Consider the following 27,745-nt stretch of genomic DNA (forward strand, 5'->3'; position numbering starts at 1 on the left):
TGTTGGAAAATATGCACGCAGGTGTCACTCCCCCATCCCATCCACACACCGAAGATCTCTCGCTCTCTACCCCACCCGTTCCTTCTGTTGTGACTCCAACCGCCATTCCAACGGCCGCAGAACGTTGCCTCCATTCGAAACGAGCTCGTGGCCCCAGCTTGGCCAGAGAGCGAGCAAGAGAGCGAGAGAGAGGCGCGTCGCGGCCTTCCTCATCCCCTCACCATCATCCTCCTCTCTCCTCTCCCGGCGGGGAAAAAAAAAAAACCTCTCCCCGTCCCCCAATAAATACTTAAAGGAACACCGACGAAAAGCGGGAAAAAGAAGGGGATGTTGTGAGGAAACGTTGCACTGGGGCGCCTAGATCCGAGTCCTGCCCGGCTTTCCCGCCTCGTTTGTGCGCCTCGAGTCCCGCCGAGTTGACTCGGGTTGCCTCCTCAGGCCTTGCTGGTGGTGATTGTAGTTGTGTGTGTGTGTGTTTTTAACAACGACACACGCACACACCCCCGTCCGCTTTAACTCAGTGCCTCAGTCTCTCAGCAGGTGAAGGAGAAGGGCGCCGATAGGAACCCCCGCCATTTTCTCTAAAAACGGGCAAACGGGCTTAGTCGGGTTTCGAAAAAACAGAGATGCCATTTCGGGTTTGGGAGCAGGAGGTAAGAGTGGCAGAAATGTCCCCAGGTTCAATTGCAAACACCCACCCACCCCCAAACCAGCCTGTTTTAAGAGCCTATGCTCTTAAACCACCAAAAATACTCATAATAATTAGAAATAAGTTCTTGGTTCATGAATTGGTTTAAACAAGAAGAAGAAGAAAGGGGGGAAGAGGGGGACAATAATGAAACATACGTTGTAGATATTTTTTTCCACATTTATTATGCTATTTTTGGGATATACAGACATGAGAAAACTTGGTGCACTTATTTGTACAACATTCTTCTTGTTTCTAGAACCCAGTAAATAATAATAAATAAATTAGGCCCTGAGGAATAATTCATGCACGGCTCTAAAACACACCTTTCTAAATCGGTGCGATTTGCAAACAGCTTTGGGAGTGGCTACTTTATTACTATTATTTATTGCATTTATATACCGCCCTATACCCGGGGGTCTCAGGGTGGTTCAGAGAATACATAATAAAAATAAAAACAACAACAACCCAATAACCCCCCCCCCCATTGGCAGTGCCTCTCTCAGGCAGCACTTGTCTGCCTGTTGAGGCCTAAGCTTGCCAAAAGAAGCCTTTGGAGACCTGCTTCTTAATTATGTGTTTTTATGATACTAGTGCTGTGGTTGCAGTCTTAGGTCAGATTTAGGCCCTATAATGGGTTCTGCCAGGGTCTTGGGGGGCACTCCCCCCCCCGGTATTTCTGCCATTATCTTTCATCCTGAGGTCCCAGGCAGGTTGCTTAATAGAGTCTGAGGAGGTTAGAAGAGTTGCTTCTAAAATTTAAAAATACTGTGATGCAGTGGGGAAACGAACAAGGACTGGAAAATCCCCTGTATTGCATAGTACAGTGGTACCTTGGGATGCAAATGGGATGCGTTCCGGATCCCTGTTCGCATCCTGAACAGAACACAAGATGCGACGGCGTGTGCGCGGGCCGCGTTTCGCTGCTTCCGCACATACGCACGATGTCATTTTGAGCGTTCGCGCATGCACGAGCGGCGAAACCTGGAAGTAACGCGCTCCGTTGCTTCCGGGTTGCCGCGGAGTGCAACTCGAACACGCTCAACCCAAAGCACATTCAACTCGAGGTATGACTGTAGTAGCATGTGATGGCTGAGGTCTAGCCCTGAGCATCAGCAAAGCAACTCCAGCACAGTGGTACCTAGGCTCTCGAACGTAATCCTTTCCAGAAGTCCACTCGACTTCTGAAACTTTCAAAAACCAAGGCACAGCTTCTGATTGGTGCAGGCGCCCCAGAAACAATAGCCGGCAGCTGCATCCGACATTCATCTTTTGAAAACCGGAACCCTTAGTTCTGGGTTTTCGGCGTTTGGGACCTGAAATGTTCGAGTACCAGGGCTTCAAGAACCAAGGTTCCACTGTACAGTGGTGCCTCGCAAGACGAAAATAATCCGTTCCGTGAGTCTCTTCGTCTAGTGGTTTTTTCGTCTTGCGAAGCAACCCTATTAGCGGATTAGCGCTATTAGCGGATTAGCGGCTATTAAAGGCTTAGCGGCTTAGCGGCTAAAAGGCAATTAGCGGCTTAGCGGCTTAGAAAAAGGGGGGGGGAGCGGAAAAAAATCGGAACACTCGCAAGACGTTTTCGTCTTGCGAAGCAAGCCCATAGGGAAATTCGTCTTTTGAAGCAGCTCAAAAACGGAAAACCCTTTTGTCTAGCGGGTTTTCCGTCTTGCGAGGCATTCGTCTTGCGGGGCACCACTGTACTGTGCATTGTTATGAACAGAAATTTAGCTAGTATTTCTGTAATAATATTTGTATTAGAAGAAGGAAAAAGTGTAATATAGCATGGCTTGATTTCAATAAGGCTTCTGACAAGTTCTTCCATGATATTTTTGCCAGCGAGTTGGTACCATGTGGGCTAGATGATGTTTATATTAGGTGGATTTGTAGCTGGCAGGTGAGCCATACTAAAGGGTGCTAGCCAATGGCTGCTTATCAACCTGAAGAAAAGGGACTGATGGGATGTCCCTGGGTTGTGTCCTGGACCTGGTGTTGTTTAACACATTTATAAATTGCTTGGCTAAGGAGCAAATGGCACCAAACTGAGTCAGCGAACACTGACAGAAACAGGATCCAAGATGATTTTGACATAATGGGAGACCTGGGCCAAAACTAACAAAATGAATTTCAATGTTATGTGTAAGTTCTGTATTTATATGGCAACTTAAAAAGTAGCTGCTGTTTGAACTTTTATGTTGGACCTTTGGAATTAGTTCCACGGAATGCAAAACCAACCAGCAAATTTGGCATGTATTGGCTTAGGTCAGTGTTCTTAAACTCAGTAAGTAAGTATGGCAGTACAGTACCATACCATACATACAGTACCTCGGGTTAAGTACTTAATTTGTTCCGGAGGCCTGTTCTTAACCTGAAACTGTTCTTAACCTGATGTACCACTTTAGCTAATGGGGCCGCCTGCTGCCGCTGTGCCGCCGGAGCACAATTTCTGTTCTCATCCTGAAGCAAAGTTCTTAATCCAAGGTACTATTTCTGGGTTAGCGGAGTCTGTAGCCTGAAGTGAATGTAACCTGAAGCATATGTAACCCGAGGTACCACTGCCCCTTCTTTAACAGGCTTCCAGCTTAACTTATATAAAACGAATAACCGTTTCTTGATATAAAATAGTTTAATTTTACTTTCAATTGCAGGAGACTTATATTGCAAGAAAAAGCTTGATATATGACATCTCTGTGTGTAAAGTTGAGGCCCGTGAAGTAATTGAAGTAAGTGGAATTATCACATCTGTTAAAAAATACTTATAAGCATTTTCATACTGATAAGTGGATTTCTTTTTATTCTTTAAAAGGATACCCAGAGGAGTTCATAATTATTACAAGTAATATGATTTATTGCTTAATACAAATCATTCTATGGCATTTCTTTAACCAAAGCCAGCCACTGCTTAGATTAGTTTAAAGGATTTTCTTTTTACTTTTGTTGAAGTGCTGTAAGACCTAGAGTCGTGATAATACGTTTAGCACTACTGAGTGTTTAAAAGTGAAAATATTTATCACATTTTGCGAAGCGCACATCGTTGCAAATGATACAGAAAACTGATTTTAAATAAATATACGATTTCAAGCTTGATGATCATTTATAGCTTAACTAAGATAGAGATATATTACTGCTATGAATTTGATCCTCTGTTACTTCATAATTATCATGGTTTTCTGCAGTGAATTTGATATATAACAGTTGGCGAAGAAAAGCTGTTCAGTTGTGTGACTAAAGATTTTATAGAAAACATCTGACATAATTAGTTCAGCATGTGCACAGTATAAGCATAAGATTTTGAATTAAACTTTGAAGAAAAGTTATTTCATATATGTTACATATGAATCAAAGTCCATACAAATTAACTGTTTATAATATTGTAAATAGTGTTTGGAATATAATTTCAAAACATTCAACAAGGAAATTGAATTTAGCTTCTGTTTAAAGGCTTGAATGAACTGTTCACACCTGTTAGTTTAAAACAGCTGCTTCTTTTATTATCAGTAAGCAGATGCAGAAAGTAATGGAATGTAATAAGATAATCCTCACTACAAAATATCCTCAGAGCATAATGATTCAGTATTTAAATGTAATGCAGCTGTAATTTACAATTGTAGAATTTATGCCTTTTTCTTTTTATTCAAAATGCATATATAGTTGACAACCATTTCTCATGGGGGTTCTGTTCCTGGCTCCTGCATACACTGGCAGAGTGCGTATAAGCATATTCCTTCCTGCCCCCGTTCCGCCCTTTTAATGATGCATTCAGTGACGTTTTTGGATAATTTCCGGGTTTGGCACCATGCATGCTTGTGCAATTGCACGTCATTCAGACGTGTGTTAATCAACCGTTGCCTGTACTTGAAGTCTAAAAATGTAAGAAATCCTATTGAATTCTTTTTCATATCCTCCAGGCCTGATCCTGCATCTATTGTGCATATGACTTTGCTTATAAGTTCATGTGACAGGATAACTGACTGAATAACTGCTTCATTTTCTCTGTTTATTGTACGTAGTTTTATGTTTCAAAATGGGCTTTCAACTATTGAGTCCCATCAGCGGAAGCCCTTTGCAAAGACTTTTGCCTGCCCAATAAGGTTCTCCCCTCCAGCCAACTGAATCTGTGGGGGTCTGGAGAACCCCTGGAATATACACTGTGGGTGGGAAGAGGGAGATTGTTTTGGTAAGCCAAAATGCTTGTGCTGATCGAACATTCGGAAGAGCACAGTGTTGAATTCCTCCCAAGAAACAGACATTTTAGAGAAAAAATATTATCCTAGAGTAGGAGCAAGCCAGTAAGATATGCTTAGACTGTGCACAGTATTCATGAGAATACATTCAAGGTGAAGCAAGATGTTAAAGTGGTAGTCTGTGACCCAATCCAAATTTTGTCAAGAAGATAGTAGGAAAGTGGGAAGGGCAGAAGGCACTTGCAAGGATGGATTTACAGATAGGAGTGACAGTGTTTAATCTACAAATTCCATCCCAAGGTTAATTTTTCCTCAGCTGAGTTTACTTGGAGTTTTGGTGTTTTCTTGGTGGTGGGAATGTTGTAAAACTGTTTGAACAGCATTTGCACAGGGAAATAATGGAGCACTGCTTTCCAGCCAGAAAATTCTTTCCTACAAGGAAGGCTTTTCAAATATATTTTACTGCCTGAGAACAGCAAATAGCACCACACTAGTCAAGGTGTGTAGTACTTGAGGCGGCCAAGATAGCATGGCATCCATATCAGAAAAAACCCCACAAACTCCTCTCCCTAGGAATGAAAATACTTTAAGTAACATTTTGTTGCTTTTTCATGACTTCTGAATTCAGCCGATAAAGGGAGCAACCTTGTTCTGTCTAATGGTAACACTAGCCCTGTGCCCCCAGCAGTAGCATTACTATGGAAATAGAAGTTAGAAACTCTGTATTTCCTTCTAGCTTTGCTTAGACTAAGTAGAAGTGGAATGGAGTAGCCAAGTACCGTAGTTAAATAATTTCATTTTGCTCTGCATGTTGTAGATTGACTTGAAGTCCAATCCTTAACATATTATGTGAAGATACACTTCTGTTATTGAATAAATTTGATGATTAGCTCTGGATCCAAGTAGGTGTGTTTGGAAATAAGGATTATGTCAATTTTTTTTATACTATACAAGTAATAATGGTCTGTTATATTAGTATATTTATGGCATGCCAATCACTGTTCCTCTGGTATGGGAGCCTCAGCCAAACAACAGAGGCTTTCTCCAATCTAGTGTTGCTTCAGATTTAGGAAAGGATGATGTTTTTGGCATGGAACTGGAGTAGATGCATTTTAGGCTTTTCCCATACGGTTCAGGCTACATGTCTGATGTTATCAGAGTATGATGAAAGGTAGCTAATGCTGTTAAGATATAACTGCAGGCACATTTGATTTACTTTGGCTTTATTATGGCTTGAGGTGGGAAAAGGTTTTGTTCCATAATTAAGAGGGATGAACACTATTGTACTCTCCTTATAAACTGCATGCGGGAGACCTGGTGGCAGATATTTTTTTCTTACTAGGGAATTGCCTCACACTGTGATACCATGTTTAGCTTCCTGGAGTCAAGCATGCATTTCATTTCACAGTGTCCCTAGGAAAATGACATTGTCTAGAGCAGGCATAGGCAAACTTGGCCCTCCAGATGTTTTGGGACTACAACTCCCATGATCCCTAGCTACCAGGACCAGTGGTCAGGGATGATGGGAATTGTAGTCCCAAAACACCTGGTGGGCAGAGTTTGCCTATGCCTGGTCTAGAGATGTCTTAATATAAAAAAGAAAGATGATTCCCCCCCCCCCCAGATACCACTCATCCTTAGCATTGTGAGAATGCAGCGATTAACTTGGATTGCTTGAAAAGAGGATCCAGAGAAGTGTGTTCAGAATTCAGCTTGCAGGGTGAGGATTTTGTGGCTCCTCTTCCTTTGTAGCCCTCTGCACTTACTAAAACCCATTCCTGTGGGCCGAGAAACCCTCTGCAACAGTGAGAGATGGAGCATGGGGAGTTTAAGTAGGATGAGGAAATAAGAATTCAGTGGCGCTGCCTCGTACAAGCAGAAGTATATTTCCTTTTGTACAATACATCATTGGATTGCTTTAAGCACTGAATTACATAACTTTCATTTGTTCCTATTGTCTGTTCATTTCTCACGGCAATCTTATCAGGTATAATGTATTTAGACTGTTATGTCGGCTACATTATAACTGAATGTAATTTAAGCATAAAGTGTTGACGTTATATTATAAATTGAATTAGGTATTCATTAGCATTGCATTAAGAACCTTTGTATGAACATGCAATCATAATTTACTTATAAAACAGCATTTATTCATTTTAATTTGGGATATTGGCAGATATTTTCATATTTTAAGTAGCGTTGTTAATGAAATGTCATGCAACTGTGAAGCATTATTAAGTCATCACTCAGAACAGAATAGAAGCATAGTAGTTGAGTGTTGTAACTTACGTAGGAGATTAGTTTCCGGAAACATAGAGACTAATGAACATGGCAGCTGCATTATTAAAATATTGTACTCCAGCCCAGAACAGTTTCTTAATTCATGCATACAGAAATTTAACATTAATTCATTCACTGTGTTTTTTGAGTCATCTATCTTCCATGTTTTTAGCAAATTGTGAGCGGAAGCCCTGGCCTGTGGGGAACTAACACCTGCTGCTTCAGCCATTTCCAGCCCAGGAGATTCAGCTGCAGAGTAAAAATTGAAATGCTAGAGAACTCCTTCTAACACCATTGCTCCCCCAAGCTCCTTTTGCAGCTGCCAGCAGGTGCAGAAGGTAAGGCGACATCAGCAGCAGCCCAGTGACAAAATCCCTGGCCTGTCTGCTTCTGTAGACATATCCAGGCTGGGAGTTTCAGCCGCAGAGTGTTAGTTAGAATATCAGAGGGCAAGGGGAAGACTTCTAACACCATGGCTCTCCATCACATTCTGCATCTACCACCAGAACCAGTAGCTCAGCAGTGGCCCGGTGGGAAAGCCCTGGCTTGTTAATTATTTTCATCCATCTGCTTTGGTCCCATAGTAGAAAAGGCGCTTTCCTGTGACTTAACTAGCTGGCTCTCTAAAGGAGGTGCAACACACAGCCAAGTCCTTTGAGCACAGTGGACAGGCAGAATCATATGGGAGGGCACAATATTTTTCAAATATCCTGATCCCATACTATTTAGGACTTTATAGGTAAGAAGTTGCACCTTAAATTGCGCCAGGAAATTAATTGGAAGCCATTGTTGATGCAATCAGGAAAGTAGAAAAGAGAGCAATTTGGCCACTCCATTTTGCAGTTACTAAAATTTATAAATTCTTTTCAAGGGTTACTCTATGCAGAGTGCATTACAGTAATCCAGTTGGCTGTGACAAAGGCATGCATGGCAGTGGCAATATCTGCTTTATCACAGTCAAAGCTCTACAAAAGCACCTTCCTAGCTATGGCAGCCACCTGGGAATCCAGCAGCAATGGCAGATACAGAAACACCCCCAAACTACAAACCCTGTTTTTCAAAAAGGAGTGCAGCCCCATTCAAGACAGAACAAATTCCCACTTTAGTTTCAGCTCTCCTGCTGGCTAACAGCACCTCTATCCTTTCTGATTTAAAGCTGAATTTATAAACTTGATCCCATCTGTGACGGCACAACTGCACCCTTATAACACTTCAAAACCTCCACTGCTTCCTTGTCATTTGATGGAAAAGACCTATATAGAGAAATTGTTAAAACAGATTTAAGGATGATTATTTTGTTAAGCTGTTTTCTGGTTATCCAGCCTTTCAGCCATAGGTTTAAAAAAAATCCAGAGCAACTATTTTGGCATAGGACAGTTTGTTGGAAGGAAGATTTCATAGCTTGTTATGCTCTATTTATACAAACACAAGTCACTTGGAGTTCAGGAGATATATTTAGGATCAGCATTTGTGCATGGTGTTGCAGCTAAATAAAGTAATGCTAGAGCAGCTTATTAGAAATGCATGAAACCAGAAATGCAAAATTGTCATTTATTAGTAATCAAATATAATTTGAAGATTCAGTAATGGAATCTGAATAAGTAGACCATACCTAGACTTCATTTTTTGTTTATTTAAAAAATGATAAATATCATTTACAAACAATTAGCACAATCAAAATATTCATATAATATAATTTTTATTTACAGATATTACTGTGCAATGTTTCTCTGTTATCATATGTAATTATGTTGGTTCTGTTATTGTAGTTTCTAGGCAAATCCTGTGTAATTGTGAGAATTTGCCAGAAGGATTAACATTTTGAGAGGTCTGTTATGCTTTATGCATGATGTATCAGACTCTTAGCAGAGATTACAAAATGATTTCTAATCTGTTTTCTGATTTGAAGACTGAAGTGTCTATAATAGCTGAAAAAGTATGCTAATCTGTCAGTTTATCATACGAATTTTATAGCATATGGTAAACTAAAACCATATTGACCTTTTGGTCTTGTTGATCACATGGATGAAGATGATCATCTGATGATCTGTACTAATCACTCTGAAATAACACCTGTGCAGAAGGCACCATAATACTGTTTGTTTCTGCTGTATTTCCTCTTCTAGAAATCTTTTATATTTAAAAACAATTTAGTGCACCTAGCTTAATAAAAAGAATCAGAATATGCTTAATGTAGTGGTTTTATTTTATATTTGACTGGAATTTAAATTCATTTTATAATCATTTTAATTATTTATTTTAACATTTATATCCTGTCTTTCCTCCAAGTAGTTGAAGGTGGCATACATAGTTCTTTCACCTCCTATGAGATAGGTTTGGCTGAGAAACTGTGAACAGCCCAAGTCACCCAGTCAGCTTCATGGCTGAGTGGGGATTAGAATGCTGCTTTCCCAAATTCTAGCCTGACACTAATCCTAGGACACTTTACATTCTTAATACAAGAATCCTTAAAAATACGACATCTGATGGGAGGGCAGGCGCCACTACCAAGAAGGCCCTCTGCCTGGTTCCCTGTAACCTTACTTCTTGCGGTGAGGGAACCACGAGAAGGCCCTCGGAGCTGGACCTCACTGTCTGGGCAGAACGATAGTTACACTACATTATGCTTTTTGTAAAGGGACAAACAGGTAGTTGGGCTATGGCACTGTGTACATACTGTTATGAGTTTGGTCAGTCTGGATGATACCTGTGAGTACCTTCCACATCTGTATATGTGGAGGTAGAGGAGACAAATGAGTGGATGTTGGGTGATCTCAGGATGAAAGGTAAACACCAGCCAGTAGCTCATAGACCAGAGGAGCGGGGAAGGCTGAGAAATGGGGGAATAAGGGTTGAAGGGTGTGCAACTCAAGATCAAGAGACAGAAGGACTGATGGCGGGGCATTATAGATTTTGGTGCTGAACCTTAAAAACTTTAATTTGAGCTTCTAAACTTAATGGATGCTAATGCATTAATGGTATTGTTCTACTGGAGGGTTTCATGGTGCTCCCTGCACAGTGCCTTCTACCTCTAAAATGCCATGTGACTTGATCTAAGTAGAAAAGTTTCGATTGGAAGGAGTAAGGCATTTACTCATTCTCAGTGCTTTTTTTCTAGAAAAATAGATGCCGGTACTCACCATGAAGTTGTTACAGTAAGTGCCACACTTTTTAACAACAAAAAGAGGTGCCATTGCTGCGTACATTTGAGTACCCCCCTGAAAAAAAGCACGCTCATTCTGGAAGTCCAGGTGCTTGGTGGGGAAATTCTTCCTGTCCATTCCAAAAGAGGACAGGTATACTTTTCTGCTGTTTGTAACCACTCCTAGATTCCCTCACCTTCCAAAGCAAAACAAAGGTTTTGAAGTAAAGGTGCTGGGAAAACCTCTCAAAATAATAATAATAATAATAATAATAATAATAATAATAATAATAATAATAATAAATTTTATTTATATCCCACCCTCCACAGCCGAAGCCGGGCTCAGGGCGGCTAACAACAATCAAATAATCCAACATTATAAAAACATCTCATTCTAAAAATTAATTAAAATCAAATTGATGGCAACCGTTAAGCAAAATTCTGTGCAGATTGCCAGAGGAGGGAGTCAGGCTGCGCCCTGACCAAAGGCCTGGTGGAACAGCTCTGTCTTGCAGGCCCTGCGGAAAGATGTCAGGTCCCACAGGGCCTTAGTCTCTTGTGACAGAGCGTTCCACCAGATTGGAGCCGCAGCCGAGAAAGCCCTGGCTCTAGTTGAGGCCAGCCTAACCTCTCTGAGGCCTGGGACCTTCAAGATGTTTTTATTTGCAGACCGTTAGTTCCTCTGTGGGACATACCAGGAGAGGCGGTCCCGTAGGTACGAGGGTCCTAGGCAATGATACATGCTCCTTAGGCTAAAGCAGTTTCTGTTTCATATGTTCCAAGCCATGTACAGCTATTTTTCCACACTTACAGTCTTGGAAGACAACATTTCAATAATGCTAAACTTACATCCTGAGATACAAATATTTCTATTGACAAATGACTTTTGTAGGATTTTGCTGAGTAAAGCTATTCTTGTATATGAGCAATTGGCCACCTGCAACTGTTTGTCATGTAGCCTTGTTTGGGAAATACTGGTAGTAACTGAAAACTTAGGAATGTGTGAAAGCTAGAAGCCAGCTGTGCCTTCCTCAGCTTCTTCCAGGTGTTAAGATACATGGTTTCTTTGCTTCACTTTTGGCTATGTAGGCATAATAAACTCTTAACCCTTTCATTGATGTGGAATTGTTTTGGTCAAATATAGGGCAGTAATGGGTGAAATAAAAAGCAATTGGATGCCCAGATAACTTCGCTACCTCCTGTACCCTCATTGTACTCATTGCTTCATTCCTTTGTGTGGCAAAAACAGGATGCAACTTCTTGGGGTGGCAGGAATAAGTAAATCCAAGCACAGTCATGGATGGGTCAGAATGGGACATGGAGGGGGAAACTGGCTCCTCAAGTACCACACTGCATTTAGCATGCATTTTCTTAACTAAAAGAATAGGTTTGCTGATTTTGAAACCCTTGTTTAAAAAGCGACATGCAGAATAAGCATTTGAGGGGCTAGGGCCAAGAATGGGGAAAGGCGGCTGCATGGAACATCTGCATGAACCTGGCTGGTTCAGTTAGTAGAACATGGCACTCTCTATCCTAGAGTGTTGGGTTCTCTGCCCTATGTTGGGTGTATATGATTTTCCATATGATTGTAACTTTTTTTATAAAAACAAAACCAAAACCAAAAAAACCCTATGCTGATTGTTGAGACAATCCTGCATAAACTCTTTTGTGAGTTCTGTGAACTGCCCTGAGACCTCCTGGTATAGGATGGTAAATAAATTCAAATAATAATAATTTAAGATGGTAATAGATTGTCTTTGGGTGAATCCTATGTTAATATTAAGGTTGTTATGTTCTGTCTATGTATCCATGTCACACATTTTGACATATGATACCATCTTGATGAAATGTTATGCAGCCTGCTTAGATGTTTATACACTGATGTTGTATCTACATGATTCACATAAACTCCTGTACTTTGTACTTGCTACAGAACATTTTTTTCAACACTGAAGCATCAGCCACTAAATCTGTAACTCAAACTATTGTCTAGAAGGTTGCTAATCCTTCATTTCACATAACTGCTTAGATCCTTGTAGACCTTTGCACTCTTTATGTTAAGCTAATATAAGATAGAAGCAAAAGGCTTTGTCTTGATGACAGATAGTTGGATGGTAAACCTCTAAGGAATAATCTAAATGGTGTAGGAACTTGTGAGGCATATCTCACCCTTCCATTTAATTCCTGCATAAGCCAAAGCCAAGCATTATGTTTTAGAGCTTCTGTAGACTGAGATGTAAAACCAAGGTCCTGACCACTTGTAGCTGTTAAAATTCCTATGGGACTCATCATAGAAGTATAAGATGTTAATCTTAATATCCTGGCCAAATTCCAAAAGGGATAATTGCATTCTTCCTACCTAAATTCTCCCTGCAATTTCAATTAGTTCTGGTATTCTTCTTCACTTCCTTTTCTATGATGGGATGCATTCTATACTATGAAGCAGTTGTTGCATTTCATTCCAGAAGTGGCTGTATTTCAGTAACTGATTAAGTGATCACTGTGTATAAACTGTAGGCACTATTGAAGGAAGTGGAACATTTGATTATACAGCTGTAAATTATTTACATTTTCAAGTAAAAGAACAAGGTAGCAATGATAAAGTGCAAAATTAGCAGCAGCAGATAAAGCAATAGAGTGGGAGTAAGAAACTGTTTTATAGTTCCATCCTTCTCATTTGCTTGCTGGTAGCTGGACCAAGCAGGATAGCCAGCAGGAGTCAGTGTACATAACACCACCTGGATAAGATGGAGGTACTATTCCTGCTGTAAAAATTATGTCTTATTTTTAAGCACTGCTGACTTTAATTCACCTGTCCTGCCACCCATTTCTCTTTCTTGCAGCTACCAGCAAAACTTGAGCTACTGTGGGAATTGCCCTCTGACAATGTGGTGCTAAACTGCTCACTTTTACAAACTCAACGTAGAAAGCTGAAATTAGATAAGCAATCCTCACTGCTGGTCATAAGTCTGAAAGGCCTAAAAGTGATCAAGAGATAAAAGAAACAGTTACTCATTTTAAATAATGTGTGTGCATATGTTTTAGAGAGCCATGGCCTGGTAATCTCACAGTGCTCAGAGTACAGTAGCGCAAGAGTCCTAAGCTCCAGGGAGAGATGGATAACTTACTGCTCACTCAACCTTGTGCAACAGTACACTTGTCCTGTAGCGCTGACTTTGTTCCAGTCTTGCCATGTATGGCAACATCCACAGGTTTTGGTTTTACACTTTGGAGGCAAAGATTTGGGGTTATTGAAGGGCATGGCCCTTAGTCTTACAAGCCACATGGACATCATGTTGATTCAGCAGTGATGACCTGTGGTGGTCATCTTAAGGTTGAAAATGTCTCCCCTAGAGGTTATGGAAAGGTGGTATTGAAACTAAGAGTTCAAATAAAGCAATCCACAAAATAAGTAGGGAACTGCAGCTGGCCCTGGATAGGTCTGATGGTGCAATGGTACCTCACCCCAATGTTACAACAGCCTGGGAATGGATTTCCAGCAAGTGAGTGTAGAGGAACTAAACAGAGGCTTGACCCAATTCTGTGGCTGGTAAGTTTGGGAAACGTTAATGGGAGATGAGGGAACAGGTGATGACCCTTAGACACATTTGCAGGTGAAGGATTTTTCTGGGGGCCAGAAATATTATTGAGGCCAACCTGCCCCACCTGCAGAGATGGGAAGGCCTGGAAAAAACCGGAAAAATTTGGGAGGGGCAGGTTTTTTCCCCCCAAAGCCATATTTTACCAGAAATAAAAGTCTGGAATATTCAAACTATATCAAACTGTTTTTCCCCCCATCATTTTTCTGGAAACTAGATCTTCCCATCTCTAGTTGTGGGGCCCAGGAACGTGGGGTAGGAAGGCCTTTCTGCTCATAAGGTTGGGCCCAGGCCTTGGAGCTGGGCTTCTTTTTTGTCACTTGGCAAGGCATGATTTGGTTCATCCAAGGTTCCCAGACTTGTCATTTCTCCTGCAGATGTTCTTAATAAGATGTGGCCCCAGTTTAAGCCATTTCATTCAACCCATCTCTATATCCAGTTGCAATTGTCCTGTGGTTCTTGCAGCTGAGGTTTGAGGCTGGATGAGTATGAAGCTTCTCTTCTAGATGTGTAATCTCAGCCTATGTAGGGCTTCACTTGTGCTTGATCTGGAAGCTGCAGTTACAGGAGTGGGAAAGACTCTGTCAGCATATAACACCTGTGCTCAAAGATCTGTACTAGTTGCCAATTTGCTACTGGGACAAGTTCAAGGTGTTACTATTAGTTTATAAAGCCCTTAATAACTTGGGCCCAGTTTACCTGCGAGATTGCTTTACCCCATATATGCCCACTCAGTCACAACGATCTGCAGAACTACAGGCACCGCATAATGCTCATTCTTCATTTGTAAGAAATTGATCTTAGTGTGGCTGTAGCCACACTTTGGAACTCCCTCCTATTGACATCAGACAGGTATCTTCACTATGTTGTTTTCAGAGCCTGCTAAAAACATTTTTGTTTAAAACAATCCTACTCAAATATGTAGAATATTTACATTTATTTACATGTTTACAAGGATCTGCTTCCATTATCAACCTCTTATAGTTTGTAATATTGAGCAGTATTCAGTTATTAAATGAATGAATGAATGAAGGAAGGAAGGAAAATGAAGTAATTATTACTTGTTTTCTCTGAATTGGGAACCATAGCCAGCACAACCCAGTTTTTCAGTTCTTGTCAAGTAAGTATGAAAGCTCTGCCCACTATGATGGTCCAAACATTCTAGCCATTCTCAGTGCCAGTCACAAGCTTGAGACTGAGAACCCTCGCAAGGAAAAGTGTTGAATTAGAAAAAATAATAAGATATTCAAAACTAGCTAAACACAGACAGTGTCAAAGGGAACAAAGCTCAGTGCTGAACAATATTGTAGAGATGGATTCAGAAGGACTGTGAATGTCTATGTTTATGTGTTATTAATGTTATGTTCCAAATATATTGAAGTACAAATGCTGATATAAAATATCATTTCATTGAAAGAAAGTGACAGGAAATGTTTGTATTGCTTACTTAATATGAAAATAAAGATCTTGACATTTAAGAAATAGCGAAGTCATCAAGAGTTTACAGTGGTACCTTGGGTTAAGAACTTAATTTGTTCTGGAGGTCTGTTCTTAACCTGAAACTGTTCTTAACCTGAAGCACCACTTTAGCTAATGGGGCCTGCCGCTGTGCCGCCACCGCGTAATTTCTGTTCTCATCCTGAAGCAAAGTTCTTAACCCGAGGTAATATTTCTGGGTTAGTGGAGTCTGTAACCTTAAACGTATGTAACCCGAGGTACCACTGTATTTGCAGCTAGAAAATCATATGGAATTTGTGTGTGTCCCCCTCCAGTATGTCTTCATCGTTTCAATGTGATATAAAGCATTTATACATTCTTTACAACCTAGTTCTATTTAATTCCCTCTTATTTTAATTATTCACAACCACTTCATTGGGTTCTCATAAAAAATAGCTTACTGAAATTACGGAGACTTGTTCTTATGGAGAGCTAGTGATCATCTTACTGTTTTTATTGCTTGTTCCTTTATCTACTTCCACTTTTTAAACTGCAATCCTGAATAAATAGGGAGGATGTAATTCCCAGTGAACACAATGAGACTTCCTTCCATACCCAGAGCTCTGTGGTTATCTTGGCTCTCTTTTTAGTTCTTTGCATTTTATGGCAGTTTCCCTCTATTTTCTTTTTGTTCTGTACAAATACATGCTTCCAAATGGGGATTTCTTATTCATAATTTTCAGATCTGACACCTTCCAGAGGAGTAAGACAAAGCGCTATGATCTACTATCACGGTGTGAGCTGTGGAAATCTATGCAGTCCATTGCCAAGAATGAGCATCACAGGAAGCAGGTACTTTCAGTTGAACTAAATTTAGTAAAACACACGTTGAATTTAGTATTGAAATACAGCAGTTAATAATATTTTAGGAAGGTGTAAGGAATAGATTCAGAGCAACTGGAAGGACAGCTCTGAAGCATGTACTGTTGAACTTGGGTGATGCCCAATATGTTGGTTGCTGCTTGGCACTGATAGTAACTGAATAAGGTCAAAAGTTCTGTATGTTTTTTCTTCTCATCTGAGGCCATCGGCCAGCAGCCGTAATAGCTGTCAGCTGTGATGAGAAGTAGGGGCTGTAGGAAGAGTACATCAGTACAGACCCATCCCAAATCCTAGAATAGGCTACTCTACGTAGTCATTTATACTTTACTTCTTGAAGCACTGCAGGACTGTGGGAATTTTCACCTTCACTGGAACCTCAGAGCCAATTCATGACATCATATTAAACATATGACTTCTCACAGAAGTGCCAAAAGTTACAACTTGCTGGCCATAGCTCTGTAAAGTTAGAGTCATGCTACATATGATTTATACTATGCAAATCTCCAGTCAAACTCCCCAAACATTATGATAATAGCAAGAGCGAGAACTAGAATTTACTAAACAAATTGGTGATTTTTTAAAAGAGGGTTTGTTTCTCAGGATTTAGAATTATGTCTTGAAGTACATGTGTGTGTCTCTTTGAGAGAGAGAGAGAACAAAAAATGTGGATAGGAGTGTATTATAAGAACAGAGCATAGAAGTACCGGTAGGTTTTTGGAAAGCCATATAACTCAGTGTTTGATGATGCTTTGTTGGAAATCACACCTATCCCAGACCACTTCTGTTGTGTCTGTTTTTAGGAGCAGTTGCTTATACATTAATCTTTGATCACCTAGAGAGCAAGCCTAATTTCTGGGTGGGGAGCAATGGGGTTCAAATCTGAAGCCCTGTCACTTGCATTGGTCGGAGCAGAAGGGGGGGCAGTATTTTACTTTTTTACTTTTTTTGCTGTACCAGTACCAAACTGACTTTGCAGAGAAATTGAAATTGGGTCCCCTCAGGCTACTGGACCATCTTAAGACTCAGTAGATTCATGGGTGACTCAGCTCTCTACCTCTTTCCAGTTCTTGCTCTACCCTGCTTTGGGGGCCTTACACTTGCTACATGTGACAGTAGTCTGTCCAGAGCCTGCATTATTGGTGGATGTAGGAATGACCTCTGTCCGCTGTTAGCAGAGCTAATCAAAGATGGATGAAGACTGATGGAAAAAATCTGTCCCCACAAAATGCTCTGCCCCAAAGTGTTTCTCCTGCATTGCTAATATGTCAGTCTTAGTTTTCCACAATTTATAACTGAGAGTAATTTACAATCAATGAGTACTGAACATTGTCAACAATTGATGGTGTTAAAAACTGCGTCTTTCATTCTTTCTCAGTTCAATGCCACAGATGCAATACTTTACATTATAGAAAATAAAAATAAAATATTTCTGAGTAAAGATCTAATGGACCATTCATAAAACCCACAGTTAATAATACAATGCAAGTATTTGCTAAAAGAGCGACATTCTGGTTCTGGTGTACATGCAGCCAGGATTTCATCTGTGCTGTAAAAGGAATAGTATTTTCACTTCAAACCTGATATGAATTCTACGCTTTTTGTACTACATTTCCCACTCTTTGGCAATCAGTACTGCATCAGTCTTCCCACATGCTATTGACCGGTAAAGCTATTTCATAATATCTGCTTGCAGAGCAATGTTGTTACTCCAATTCTTTAGTAATGTTTCTTGTTTGCTGACGTCTTCCCAGAACAACTTTTAGCCAATTCAATTTTACAGTTATGGATGCTAAATGTTTGAAATCACTCTCAAATACTTCATCATGTGCTGTTCAACTGTGTCTTAAGCTCCCAGACTGATTCCAAAACTAACAGTTGGATCTGGAGTTGGTCAGCTGTTGAACAAGCTATTTACACATGTCAGCATCAAAGCACCTCGGCCAATAATTACCCACTTCTTTTAAAATTTATGTGTAGAATCCTTACATTGTAATTGAAGAGCAAGGTTGTGATTAGTAAATATTTAGCTTATTTTTAAAGAATATTTAGCTTCTTCCAGTTGGAAGATAGTAGAAAATGAATTACTAGATAGGGAAAGTCATTCCTATAATGTGCATAATATGAACTGCATTTATAAAAAAACAACCTTAAACCCTTTTGCTGATAGGTATGAAGTCAATGATAGTCATAAAAGGCAGGCTCGATAGTGAGAAAAGCGTGTAGTATTAGGAGGATTATAGACTCAGTTGTTTAGAAAGCAGAAATTTAAGAAGACCTTTTGTGGACATAGTGATAGCCATGGTGGGAAGTGCTTCTGGCACGAATGTGTACTGCAGCAAAAGTAGGGTGAAGGTAAATATGAATAATAGCTAAGCACTTAAAAACAGGTGCAGCACATTTTGTCTTCCCTGGAGGCTTGCCACTGTTATGTGATAGCTCAGCTTCTGTACAGCTGGGGTGGCAGTGATATTGAATGCACATCACTCTGCATAAGGCACATAAACGAATATGTCCTGATAAAGTCACATTAGAGGTGCCGAATGCTCATTCAGTAGTTAACAGAATAGTATTGTAATATTATTTAATATTAATACGGAATTTCTCTACCTTTTGCATGTTTGTCCCAGAAAATCAACCTGGTATTTAGGTGAAATTAAAAGCTATCTTGATAAAATAATTACCGTACCTCTTTTCTACTGGCTACAATCTTGGTAGCTTTCCAGAGGTGCACTTTGCATTGTTGTAGATACAAACATCTAGGTTGTTAGATACATTTCTGACACAGAAATTTATCTTATTCCCACATCCAGAGTTCATTTTCAACCCACTAATCTACAGTATTGCTGCACTTTAATTTTTTCCCTTTTATTGCCAGGTTTCTCAGTTTTCCTCCTCCTGTTTCTTGGCCCCCCACTTTTTTCTTTCTCCTGCATTTTCCTCACCCCACATCTCTCTCATTTTCTTAAAATCCTTGGTATTATTATCACTTCCTGTATATCTGTGTTTTGCTCATTTTAATGGATGTCTTGCATGTGGTACATAATGATTTCATAAGCCACCCTGAGATCGCTTGATAAAGGGTTTGCTTATAAATTGATGGTGTTGATAGTTGTAGTAATAATAATAATATTAAACAATTTGCTTCTTTCAAGGCTTAATTTGTGTCAGAGTCAACCCCATATCCTATTTAATATCAGGGTTGCATTCTGAGATATAAGAAGAGAAGTTTCTATTTGCATAGGGATTTCCCCTCAAGACCAAGTAAATCACCAGATGCCTGTTTCTATACATTTAGGATTAAGGGAGTATTACTTCTAGAGTAGGTAACGTTCCTTCCAGCCCAAGGAAATACCACACTTTCTTTTTACAAATCATTCATACCCAATTCAAATATTCTTTACCCATCATTAAATAAACATTAGGGATGGGAAAGATATTCTGTTCAGTTTGCATTTAAAGGTGAACCTCCCTAATTCACTTTACAAAATAACACAGGAACTGAAACAGCCATGCACTTTTTGGAATTTTGCAGTGCAGGTTTCCAGGCAAGTAATACGTACAAAAATGCATATAGTAGAGCGCGAAAACTCGCTGCGATCTCCCTGCGACCTGCCGCTGACTCTGGCAGCGAGAAGGGGGGGGGGGGAGAATCGGCTTGAGTTCGCTCAAAGGCAAAATTGCACCCGCCATCAAGTCAAATATAAAATGCAGATTTAAAACAGCTTAATTAACAAGAGAATAAAATATTATCATAAACATAGAATTGAGAGAAACCAAAACTGACAGAATTGCACATCAATAGAAACCTTATCTAGTCTATGTACCTTCAGAATTGGGTGCATTTGCCAAAACAATTATGATTTAAAACACAGAGGAAGATCAGATAGATAAGAAGAAAACCTTTCCTGGGATTACAGTTTGTTTTTAAATTATTATTATTATTAAAAATATGTTTAAATACTTTAAATAATATGTATACTGCTTTCAAGTGGATCTCACAAAGCAGTTTACATGAGATTATTGCAGCAATAATAATAGATTTTTCTAAAAAGTTGCAATAAAATGGAAAAGACAACTGTTTAGAAGAAGCTGTCACTGCTGCTGCTTACTTGCCTCAGGGCTAGATGTTTTCTCTCATCCTGTGAAGACAATTGGAGGAATGAGGAACCATCACTGGTAGCTGTTTGAGGTACCAGTAGAGTTAACAGCTTTAACAACTATTTCAATTCGTGTAAGGATATTTCACAGCTAAACATGGTAAAACCATGAACATAAATACTTAGCTCTATCAGGTAGGTTTGCCTATTTACCTTCCTATGAAAATGCATAGGATTAGGCTACATGCCTTCCCTACCTCCTCCAAGCAGACTCAGCACACTGGGACCCAGTGTACTGAGGAAGGCCTGTTCAGTATACCAGCTCTAGGGTGCTTGTACAAAGTCTTGTGGGGCCATCTAAGTACCCTTGAGATTTCCCAGAGCATCCCTAGCCCCTCAAACAAGGCAGAGAGCTTAAAAGCTCTTTTCACGTCTGGTCTGCTTGGGTTACTGGCAGTAGGGAGGTGAGGGAGAATATATTTTCCTCAGTTCCACCCTCGCCCTTTGTTAGAGAGTCTTCCAGCTCTCTAGAACCTATTTTCAGGATAGGGACTGCAAGGAGAATGAAGAATCCCACTTCCACTGGTGTGAGTGCCCTGTGGGTGTAGTCTGCTCAGTGAATGCTTCCTTCAGTGGGAACAAACTAAGGATCTTAAGTGGCTTATGTTAAGGCTTATAAAATTGTGCATGGTACATTCATTATACTAGAACTTGGGATTGCTCAATGAAGTTGATTGTTAGTAGATTCGGGACAACAAAATGAAGTACTTTTTCACACAACACATAGCTAATAGAATAGTAATCCATACTAGCTTAGCAAATTCTAAGGGTTTAAATCCTGAATTATAGGTGATGGATCTATGTAGATGGTGACTCCATGCATCAAAGAGAATTACCATCACTTTTATGCTCTGCTTGGAAGCTTCCAGAGGCACCTAGGCATCCACCCCTGGAAACAGAATGGTGTACTGTGATCTAATCCAGCAAGGCAGTTATACTAAAAATTAAAAAGAACCCTACAGTTTCTTCCAGAACCAGGTCTTTTTTTCAGCCAGAACTCACTGGAACTAAGTTTCAACACCTCTCAGGTGAGCGCCATTGCCATTCTAAGAGGGAGATGTTTGTGGTGGGTTCTGGTACCTCTTTTTCTAGAGAACTAGCACTGCCCAGAACTGAAGTGTTAAAAAAAGTTGGAAGCAGAAAACAAATTAGAAGGCTTAATATTTCTGTTAACCTAAAACCACCAAATTCCTTTTCCACCAAATGTCGCAAAAGCAATTTGAGAACCCCAGGTGCCTGGACTGCACTCCCAAATTGATAGTGTTGTTGAGGGAAGCAGAAGGACCTAGAATCATTCTGTTGTCCCAGCAATTGGTTAGATTTGTGACAATCAGATATGTTGCAGTTTGTTTCTAGCACTGTGCAAGCTCCTCCTCCTTTTTGCTGGTTGCAGCACATATTTTTGTATGAGGCACTAAATAAAGAAGGGCCATTCAGTTGTGGAAACCTGTTTGTGCACATGGATTGCCATGTGCTGTTCTGATCTGTATACATTCAGAAGCAAAGAAAACTGCCAGAGGTTGAGAGAAGATAGGGAGCTACATCACTGCTGAGAGAAATGTGGTTGGAAAAACTGTTAATAGTAGTTAAAGCTGAAAATCACTTACAATGTAGTATTTTACATTCATAACATAGTTCTTAGAATGATTTCCATGGATACACATCCTAGAAAACCTTCCATTGGAAAGGTTCAACCATGCAACTTACTGGAAGATTATCTTGTGAAATGAAACCATCCAGCCTCATCTCACAGTATCATCTTTGAGCAAATTGCATTCTGTTGAAATGTTTTCATACGTATACATCTCTTGGATGCCAAACATTATGAGAGGATTGACCTCTATATCTCTCCCTACTATGGAATGTTCCAAACTGCTGTCAAAATCAGAGGTATTAATAGCTTTAGAATTAAATGTCATATGCATTATCTTCAACTGTCAGGCAAAACTGCAACTTAAACTGAGACCTTGACTCATATATCAACGTTGTTCAATGGCTGTATTGTTTGATCCAGCACAGAAAGGTATTACAAGATCCTTCAGAATAGAAACACAAGACCTAATCTAGACCAAGAACTAGTTATCTGTGTATTTCCCCACAAACATTCTTTGTGCATGGTCTAAGATTTTCATTGATAGAAGAGTGATGGTGAAAAACAGGGGTTGTAGCCAATATTGTGCAAGTAGAATAGACTTCTGCTCACACATCCCTCCCCCTGCAGCCCCCTGCACACCCTAAAAATCTAAGAACCTCTGGAGCAGATTTTGTGGGTATGAAGGGGGCTGCAGGGCAGAAGAAAGAAATTCTGTTGCACTTGCAGAATGTTGGCTACAACCTTATGTCTTTATCATTTTTCCATTTTCTTTTCTCTGGAGTCAACATAGCAACTAGGCATACTCTTTCACATTGTTTTAGACCAACAGCGTATGATTTTATGAAAGAAAAGTGTTCCTGAATTATATTTTGAATTATAGTAATGAATGTGACTGCCGGTCATGTAATAATGAACATTAAAGTACAACATAACAAAACAAAATATTTTTGATATAAGATCTTAGAGGAACGGACCATAACATTGTGTGTTTTTGTATCAGAACTCACTTTAAGAAACTTATCTGTTGCTATCTGATTAGTTGAAGATACAAGTGGTTAATATGCAGGAGGGTTGATTTATGCTGCAATCCTAGCTCTACTTACTTGTGAGTAAACCCCATTAAATTCAGTGGGACATACTTCTTAATAGAGTTGATTCAAATTCTGTTGCAAAAATACTCTCCCCCGGGTAGGGCTGCAGCACCACAACTAGGGTAGGTGGCGCCATTACAGAACTTGTCACTTGTGGGTGGAGCTTGGAAGAATCTAGAATTTGCTACTCTTTCAGACCCCCAAATTGACTTTCTGGCAGAATATGCAGGAAATTGCAGAACATGCAATTTTTCATTCAATTTTGTATATTTAGTTTTTATGAGCTGTGTATATTTGTGTGTGTCCTTTTATTTCTTTCCTGTCATTCTATTTCTAATTCATCATCAGAACTGTGTTTACATTTTTAAAATTATTAATATTATATAGAAAAAGTAATCTATATAATTATTATTTCCAAATGTAATTATTAGTCTATTGAAGACACATTGAGATGCATTAATCCCAGACGGCATACTGAATGCATCAGCAGAAACTTTAGGAAGATGAGAAGCTCCTTCTGTTTCCTGCAGAGGGTTACAGATGCCTCAAAATATCACATTCACAAGCTTAGCACGTATATTAGGTTTTAGGCATTTATAGATTTCATTCTTTATATATAGCCTATGTATGTCTTGAAAATAATTCTGCAGTGGAATCTTTTTTTATTAAGCTGAGATCGTCAGTGCAAATGTAATAAACGAAAAGGCAATTAATTAATTTCTTAATCAAGCAGTGCCTTGGCCAAGCATAGTTACCATAGTGAGAGGCAAGTTTCCAGGTCTCAACATTCCAGACATGTTAATCTAATGGAAACTAACGGAAAATCTTAAGTAAGAGTATTTTAGTGATGCCATTAAGATGTGATCTATTACACTTTGGTTTCAAGTTTCAAATGATCGTATTATCTTGATCTCAAAACTTGTTTGCAAAATGAATTGTAGTGGTGGTAGTAGTAGTTGGAAACTGAGAAAAACATTTTAACATGTCATATCAAACTGATACACCTTTGTGTTATATTTTATCAGGATTTTTAAATTGCAAATAATGTTTAAGACTGATCTACCATTTTACACACATTAATTGATTACCTCTATCATCTGGTTTCTTCTTTGTTTTTCTGATGGTTTACTTGAAATAACAATGCTACTTAAGGTGATTTGCAAAAGTGTTTATTCCAGCCCCCCTGGATAACTGCATGGTATTGCATGTTTAGACCTTGTGATATTCACATAGCCAACTGGTATTGTATATTGATTGGTACTGCACATTGACATACATTCACACAAAACCAAAGACCTGCCTCCTGGCCAGGATAAATATTTACATAGGTGTAAGGGAATGAGATGTTAAGGAAACAAGAGGAGCAGAGGGAGAGCAAATGTTGTGTTGGAGCCTTGAACTGCTGTACACAGGGTTGAGAAACTAGCACTGAATATACCACATGTTCATCTTATTTCTACACTAGCCATCAATGAAAACTTTTCTATTTTAAATGTTTGCATAGATTGCCTTATTTCTACATATAGTACTTGATATAGCTCTGCTAACATTAGCACCACAATTGCACTATGATCCTTCAGGCAGCTGGCAATACTCTAATGCTTTTGGATAGTGACATAAAAGGGAAAGGGATATATCTTCTTTCAGTGTGCATGTGTAACTGCAATTAGTGTTAATAGGAGTTACGTGCTCACATTGGGAGGAAAACATATCCCTGAAATATGTAACTATATTTACAATTGGAAAATAAATATACCCTACCGGCGCTGCGTATTACTTTTAGAGTAAACATCTGTTCTCAAGGAAAAATATGCACTCTTATAATGTCCTTGCCTTTATTTATTTTTATATTCTTTCTGCTTTAGAATACTTGATTGGCCCACAGATTATGTGAAAATTTCAGTTTCCTTCACCTTTGTGATCCTATCCACAATGTAATCAGTGTACTTTTACTTAATTTTTTGGGAAGAAAATGGGTTTATAATTTTAAGTGTTTTCTATAATTAATATTTGCCCCATCATTAATCCTTTGTGATTCTTAAATTCAATTTAAAGTAAATGTTAGATCCTTAATCTGCTTGACCCTTTCAGCTGCTTTGCCTCAAATAGTGGCATAGATATTGTGCAGTACCTTGCTGCATGCTATTACATGATTATTCCCATGGAAATGTGGCCTTTCAGGAAAATTATAGTTGGGTAGGCTCAGAGATGGCAGTGGCCTGCGATAAAGGGTCAGAGAAAGTGAACAACAGCAAGGGGATAAAATAAAGAAGAAATAAAGCAAACAAGTTTCCTAGGAAGGAAAGTGTGGAAGTGTGAAGAAAGAAACTTACTTTCGTGAAAACCGCTCAAGGGAAAGAAGCAGAAGTAGCAGGTGTCTGAGCTGGAACACAGGAATGGAAAAAGCAGAGGTACCATTTCAATTTACAGATGCGGGTGATTTTCAGCTATTTGGTTTCTGGAAATATTGGCGCACTTCAGGTACATGAATGGATACTGGAAAGCCAGGGGTGGAGGAATATTTTATCCCTCAGCCTAATGACATGCAGGATAGATGTAATCAAAAGATGGAAGGAGAAAGGCAGGGGCCTTCTGCAAGTAAGCTGTTCAGATCTCTAGCAAGAGAGTCCAGTTCCTCTGCTTGGGCATATCTAGGAGTTGGTGAGGTTGGCAACCACCAAAGGCACAAGCATGGGGAAGTGGTGCAAAATTGGCACCTTTCCACTGTGGTTCAGAGTGGCTATGAGCCTGTCTGCCCATCCGTATGCTCTCTGTTGCTCTGGGCTGCTCCCTGTTGCTCTGGGCCATTGAGAAAGTCACGGTGGAGTGCGAAAGGTGACAAAAAGCAAAATTTCTGAGTTTCTGGTCCATGGTCTGGGGTGGGTGGGTGGCAGTACAGCTCTTTGAAAAGGGTGCAATGGAACCTAGTGTGTGAAGGGGAAGTCAGAGGAAGAAGAAGAAGGGAGTTTAAGAAAACAGAGGGTGGTAGAAAGAGTGAAATATGGGTGTTGCAGAAAGACTTGGTTTTGGCACCACCACTACCAGCATATGACCCCTTGCAGATTGCTCCTAAGATAATGTAGAAAAAGTTTCCCATTCCTTCTGTATGCAGTTATGTAATAATTGCATGAGGATGATTGACTAAGATGTGAAGTTTCATAGATTCTTGATGCAATTGATGTTGAAAGTAAATTCTCTTGCCTGGGTACTGTAGCTTGGAAATTAGGGAGTCTGCTTTTTTTCTTCGTCTTTTATTACAAACTGTAGAAAAGGTTAGAAAGCCTTGGAGTGTGTTCAGTGTGAACTATAGAAAGTAATTTTGACATTATTAAAAACATTTTCAGATAAAAACTTACACTGAACTAGCAAGTTGTTTTTGCCATATCGCTTGTAAGAAATCACATGGAAAATGGAAAATATTTTTAGGATATGAGATAAGATGCTGCGTTTTGTGCCATGTATCAGTGGCAATGAAATGAATGGCATTTTCTCTATGGCCCATCACCCAGGCTGTGTAGTAATACCACATGGCAATAGCATCATGACACAGCAAACATCTTATCACAGCCAAAAAGCATCTATGTAATATTCCTTCACTGCCATTGAGGTTGTTTGGCACAGTTCTACTGAATCATGCTGAATAGTAATGTAATGAAGATGAAGGAGTGTTTGTGTGTATTGTTTTGATTTATGAAACTCAGTATGTCAAGTATATTGGCTATAACTGGCAGTGAAAACACCAATAAATCTTACTTAGGCCCATCTTTTCAGCAAATCAAAGAAAAATTGTCTTACCCAAGCATGGAAATGTTTTGGGGGTTTTTTTTCCATTTCCATAATATGGAATATTTTTCACCACATACTTTTTGTGTTATTTATGATAAGTGATCAGTGGATAAACTGGGTCCAAGACAAAACATATGGAACATAGTTTTAGACTAGCTGATTTATTGAAATATTGATCAAAACTGTTCTTTGCTGCAGCTGCTAGTTGAGGTGTTGCTTATGATCTCTGAGTGAATGTTGTACATCAGTAAGTAATATTTTTTCTGAGAACAAAGTGAAGTATTCAGAAACAAAGCGGCCCTTTAAAACCCGACTTATTGCTAATCTGTGTGAATATTCTCTTTCAAAAAGTGCAACAGAACTAGATCCAAATGTTGCAAGCATGGAGTGTAATAGGATTTTAAAGAATTGTATTATTTAAAATTATTTGGTAGGAAAATATTTTGAAGGACTCCTGTTCCCCAGTTCAGGCAAAGCCCATCAAAACATGCTATTTGGGCAGAGTGAGGCAGCCATGTATGGCAGCAGAATTTGGGGATGTTAACAGGGCATTAAATTTTATATATTGGTGAATTTTAATCCAAGGGGGAAACATTTGTGGACTTTTTTCCCCTGAGATGCCAAATAACTTTGTCGGCCCTGAAAACTATTGCTGTTGGCTCAGGGAAAGCACAGTTATGCACAAAATATTAGGGCTTTAGTGCTTTGAAGAGAAACTTCTCTTAAATACATAAATTGAAGAATGTGGTGCATGCAATTTAATGTGAAGCTAGCTATTTAAAAAATATTTCTTCAGCATTAGAAGAGACATGTGTAAATCTTGTCATTTGTGTGAGTTTTAAGACAAGGACCTATTTTATTATCATTGTATATATAATTTATTGCAACCGCAGCTACCATTGTAT

General features: G+C 39.4%; 1 long non-coding RNA gene across 1 annotated transcript in view; it reads left to right on the forward strand.

Annotated features, from left to right (window-relative positions):
• Positions 1 to 91: 91 nt before the first annotated feature.
• Positions 92 to 27,745, forward strand: part of LOC310691077 — a 68,710-nt gene continuing 41,056 nt past the window's right edge. Inside the window, exons 1-3 of the long non-coding RNA XR_014518320.1 lie at positions 92 to 653; positions 3,337 to 3,411; positions 16,074 to 16,182. This is a non-coding gene — a long non-coding RNA (uncharacterized lncRNA). The remainder of the gene's footprint in view (positions 654 to 3,336; positions 3,412 to 16,073; positions 16,183 to 27,745) is intronic.

Source organism: Podarcis liolepis (assembly GCF_965112155.1).
Source record: "Podarcis liolepis genome assembly, chromosome: 1".
Lineage (NCBI taxonomy): Eukaryota > Metazoa > Chordata > Lepidosauria > Squamata > Lacertidae > Podarcis > Podarcis liolepis.